Source organism: Pseudophryne corroboree, chromosome 4, assembly GCF_028390025.1.
Source record: "Pseudophryne corroboree isolate aPseCor3 chromosome 4, aPseCor3.hap2, whole genome shotgun sequence".
Lineage (NCBI taxonomy): Eukaryota > Metazoa > Chordata > Amphibia > Anura > Myobatrachidae > Pseudophryne > Pseudophryne corroboree.
This window is the reverse complement of record NC_086447.1, coordinates 289,452,064-289,457,738: the sequence shown is the minus strand read 5'-3', so window position 1 is coordinate 289,457,738 and position 5,675 is coordinate 289,452,064. Positions and strand designations below refer to the sequence as shown.

The window sequence follows — 5,675 nt, the reverse complement described above, 5'->3', positions numbered from 1 at the left end:
AAACAGGTGCACAGATAAAGCAGGCTGGTTATGGCTTCTATACTACAGTCTAAGGTAACCAGCGTTAGCAATAACAAGTGGCAGGTAAGCAGGAAACAGGTGCACAGTTGAAGCAGGCTGGTTATGGCTTCTATACTACAGTATCAGGTAACCAGCGTTAGCAATAACAAGTGGCAGGTAAGCAGGAAACAGGTGCACCGTTGAAGCAGGCTGGTTATGGCTACTATACTACAGTCTCAGGTAACCAGCGTTAGCAATACAAGTGGCAGGTAAGCAGGAAACAGGTGCACAGTTGAAGCAGGCTGGTTATGGCTTCTATACTACAGGCTCGGGTAACCAGCGTTAGCAATACAGGTTGCAGGTAAGCAGGAAATAGGTGCACAGTTGAAGCAGGCTGGTTATGGCTTCTATACTACAGTCTCAGGTAACCAGCGTTAGCAATACAAGTGGCAGGTAAGCAGGAAACAGGTGCACCGTTGAAGCAGGCTGGTTGTGGCTTCTATACTACAGTCTCTGGCAACCAGCGTTAGCAAAACAAGTGGCAGGTAAGCAGGAAACAGGTGCACCGTTGAAGCAGGCTGGTTATGGCTTCTATACTACAGTCTCAGGTAACCAGCATTAGCAATACAAGTGGCAGGTAAGCAGGAAAGAGGTGCACAGTTGAAGCAGGCTGGTTATGGCTTCTATACTACAGTCTCAGGTAACCAGCGGATAAATGTATTAACAATAGCTGTAATACAGCTTGGTGGAGCTTGCATAAGAGAACTACAAGTGCCAGCATACCATAATAACAGTTAAGTACATTTGCATTAGCTTCAACACTGCTGGGCAGAGCTTGCATAAGAGAACTAGAAGTGCCAGCATACCTCAATAGCAGATAAGTACATTCACATTAGCTACTGGGCGGAGTTTGCATAAAAGAACTATCAATAAAAAAAATGCATGAATCGGGCTAGCAACCTTTCAATACGCTTTTGCTCACAGCGTTCACCAACAAACTTCCTAGCATCACAAATCAATGTAATAATACACTTAGCATTTAAACTTTTTATGCACATCACCCTCGTCTCATACTCCCCAACCTTCTTAACTGGACTTGTGCCTACCCCCTTTATTTAACTAAGTATCCCTAAATGCAGAGTTCATGCAGCGGAAGGGTAAACAGGGGGGTGACACAGCTATAGGGGAGCCTACCCCCTTATTAATTAACCGGTCCCCCATTTGCAGAGTTCTGTGCAGCGGAAGGTGTTAACTACATGGGCAGAGTTTCTGGCAGTGGAAGGGTTACTGGGGCACCAGGGTCTCACCACCAGATGCGGCGCTTCTTCCACCTCCGATCGCCTCGGTCTTCGGCACCACCCGGGATGCAGAGCACCGCACCGGAGATGCGCCCTTGAAGCAGCCGCTGACACAGGATTCCTTTTCAGCTCCGGTCCTGGTCTTTCCCCAATGCTGGTCTGTGCCATCCTCCGCACTTCAGGCTCTTCCTTCCGGGATCCTCCTCTCTGCGCCGTCTGTCTCAGCAAGCTGCCCGATGTCCTCGCTGGGGTCTTCTCCGGGTCCTCCAGCTGCCAGGGGTCCTCGCTGGGGTTTTCTTCCCAGGATCGTCCTTCGCGGTGACTGCGCGCCCATCACTTGACGCCAGCTTCTGCTCCTTGGGATCCAGGGGACAGAGGTTCTCGCTGCTTCTCTGGATGGGCTGCGGTCTCTCCGGCTCAGCGCTCCAGTCTTTGGCCAGCGGCGGCACTTCTCCGCGCTCCGTCCCTGCTGGCTCTGACGCGGCCATCTCTTCTCCACAGGCAGGGTCTCCGGTCCTCCTCAGCGCAGACGATCCCCACGGCATGGCAGGCGGCTCGGCTGGGCAACAGGCTGACTTGAGCGGAGGCTCCACACTTCAGGCACCTGGTTACTACATGGCTCCACTTCCCCAGGTACACTTTTCCATCCTCCGCGGTTTCCTCCTGCCCTGGGGACCTGCTTTTTAAGGGTCCACTCCTGGCAGCCCTCCCCTCTCCTGGGTCCCCACTGGCTCCTGAGCCCCAGCAACAGCCTGCCCCAGGATATTTTTGTCCTGCAATCAGGGGGGCCAATCAGTTAGGGGCCCAGTTTCCTGGGTTTTGTGTTGCAGAGGAGGGGGAAAAAAGAAGGCAGTGGCGCCAAATCCCCCTGCCTAGGCTGACAGGGACAGAAAAGTTTAGCCCATATTCTATCCTGGGCTTTGTAGTTCCACAATGTAAATATATTAAAAAAACAAGGGGGTCCCTATTTTTTTAATAACTTCAGGGTATTACATATATAGATATACACAGGGGATTCAAACTGAAGATCTCCTATGAATACTAGGGAGTGCTGCCTACCTGTGTGTATATATATATATATTTATATATATATATATAAAACACTCACTTCTCCAGCGATGCAGAAAAAGTAGACAAGCTAGCACTCACGTGTAGATGAAAGAAGAGCAGGATTTATTCCTTAACCAAAAGGCATGGTGAAGTACAGCAAATACAGCAAACACAGCCCGACAGCTGTTTCAACCGACTGGTCTTCCTCAGGGGCTAACCGCACTGTTGTCTGAACACGAAATACACAAAAAATACACAAATCACTAACTCAGCCTCCTGGACGACCTATTATCTTGGCCAGAGGGTCCCTGTGTCAGCCCCTTTCCCAATTGGTCGACTTTTATCTACAACCACTGGTTAGGAGAACATCCAGCTATATAGAGGACACCTCTGACTTTTTGAGGAAATTAGAAGGAGTGCAGAGTGGGACAGAGGATACCTTGCTTGTCACTTTGGACGTTTCCAGTCTCTACACCAACATCCCCCATACACAGGGTATTGAATCATGCAGAGATCTTCTCAACAACAGCGATGTATATTTTGGACCGCCAGTCTCCTTTCTCATGTTACTCATTGACGTCATCCTCAACAAAAATTATTTTCTTTTTGAAAATTGTTTCTACTTGCAGAAACAAGAGACCGCCATGGGTTCCAACATGGCGCCCTCTTATGCCAACATTTTTATGGCAGCATATGAGCAGGTGCACATCATTGGTAATTCACGTTTTTGTCACTTTTTAGCATTTTATGTACAATACATCGATGATTTATTTTTTATTTGGCAAGCAGTGAAGAACATCTTTTGGAATTCATCAATGAACTCAACGCCCTCCCTGGAACCATCAGATTAGGTTTGACCTTCATTAAAACACAAATTATTTTTTTGGATGTGACCATCAAAAAGGAGAATAATACATTGCTAACTTCAATCTACAGTAAGGACTCTGACCATAACACTCTTTTACTGCACTCCAGTTTTCATCCAGCGCCTTTGAAAAAGGGCTTGCCTTTCTCTCAACTGCTGAGGGTGATACGCATCACCTCTAATCCAACGGAATTACCAGGAGCTTTGGAATCTATCTGCCAGAGATTCTTGGATAGAGGATACTCCAAGAATGAAATCAATAATGCTTTATCACGGATTGAGAAGCTTAACAGAACTGAACTTCTACATGTGAAAACTGATCCTACCAACAAAGATAGGGATAGGCTCAATTTTTCCAGTATGTTCACCACGGCATCAGCCTTTATACGTAACCGTATCAAGGAAAATTGGCATTTGATCTCCAGTGATCCGACATTGAAAAAAGACTTATCTCTAATACCAAGATTTGCTTATAGACGAGGACCGAATCTCAAGGACCTTTTGGTCAAGACAGACTTTTCACAGCGGAAACCTAGACAGATGTCCAATTGGCTTACCACCAAACCGGGAGTATTTAAGTGTACAGGATGTTCGAATTGCTCTTTTCTGATAATAGGCAATCGCTTCAAAAATCCCAATGATGGGAGGGAATATTCCATCAAATATAGGCTGGACTGTAACAGTAGATTTGTTGTTTACATTTTGAGATGCCCATGCAACCGTCTGTATGTCGGCAAGACTAGTAGAATGATGAAAGAACGGCTCAGCCAACACCGCTCATCTATCAAGAAGTGCCTAATTGCTACAGACACCGCAAGACACTTCAAAGATGCACATCATACCGTTAACCAGCTCAAATGTTGTATCATTGATGACATACCGCCCCTACAACGTGGCGGTGATCGGGACAGAATTTTGCTACAACGAGAACTACAATGGATACACAGACTTAATTGCCTTACTGCGATTGGCCTCAATGAAGATTTTCGTTTAGGTTGTTTCCTGTGACATATTATAGTGACTTTTTGTTGGACTCTGCATTCCGCTGTTTGGTTTAATTTTCTTAGACACCCCCGTGTGTCCTGTCATTGATGTTCTTTGCATGCTATGTGCTGTCAGACACAGCCGTGTGTCTTTATATATCTAGAGACTCGAACCTGACAGGTCCCCACTTCACTAGCAGTGACACCTTTCCTTTCACCCTCGCTTTCAACATCCACCATGCAGACCCCCTCTTGCTCACTATGTGCAGCTTATCTTTGGTGTTGTATTTAGCAGTATCAGATTCCAGCTGCCTATATGGGATTCCCCAGTAGACAACATATGTTGGTCTAGTGATATTTACAGCCATACCACACTGGCAAACGTCCAATTCCGGCTGATCTTGGAAACTAAGCAGTGTTGGGCCCAGTCAGTACCAGTATCGGTGACGATCTGGGAATACTGGGTGCTGTACATCACTCACTTAATACCACAAGGCAGCGGACATTGTGCATTCTGTGGGTTTTCTCCTCAATAGGGCAGTTTGGATTCTTTTTGCACATATATTCTTATTTATATTGATTGCCGTAACAAGTGGGCATTGCTTTGCAGTAGGTTGTTTTGAGGGTTGTGTCACCTGCTATTATTTCTATTAAACCTGTCATTCCTTCCTGCTTTTTGTACCTTGCACTTTCTAGCCAGCACTTTCAGGGAACCCTGGGGCAGATGTATTAAGCTGGAGAAGGCATAAGGAAGTGATAAACCAGTGATATGTGCAAGGTGATAAAGGCACCAGCCAATCAGCTCCAAGATGTAAATTAACAGTTAGGATCTGATTGGCTGGTGCCTTTATCACCTAGCACATATCACTGGTTTATCACTTCCTTATGACATTCTCCAGGTTAATACATCTGCCCCCCTGTTCTGCTGAGCTTCAGCACTATTCCTTTTACTTTTTTAAACACATCACTTCATTTCATTCACTTCTGTTTTGATATACAGCGTCCTTGCAATTCCACTCACTATCAGCATGCCATTTACTAGTCAGGCTGCTGAGACCACTCGCCGCACATTTTGCCGCGCTCCGGAGCCGTTGCTATGCATGACACCGGGTTTGTTTAGCTTAGTTACCAGTGTCATGGAATGGGAGGAGACAGCAGGGGATGCATTAGACATGCCCGGACTTGTCTCAGCCCACGTCCTGATGCTGTTGGGTTGATTGTGGTGCCATTTGAGGCTTATATTTCGTGTTCAGACAACAGTGCGGTTAGCCCCTGAGGAAGACCAGTCTGTTGAAACAGCTGTCGGGCTGTGTTTGCTGTATTTGCTGTACTTCACCATGCCGTTTGGTTAAGGAATAAATCCTGATCTTCTTTCATCTACACGTGAGTGCTGGCTTGTCTACTTTTTCTGCATCGCTGGAGAAGTGAGTGTTTTATATTTATTGCTGCCTTGCACCCCCATTTTTTGCTTTATATACA

General features: G+C 46.4%; 1 pseudogene; it reads left to right on the top strand.

The window, feature by feature from the left end:
* The first annotated feature begins 4,552 nt into the window (after positions 1–4,552).
* LOC134912031 (5S ribosomal RNA) lies at positions 4,553–4,672 on the top strand (annotated as a pseudogene).
* The last annotated feature ends 1,003 nt before the right edge of the window (positions 4,673–5,675 follow it).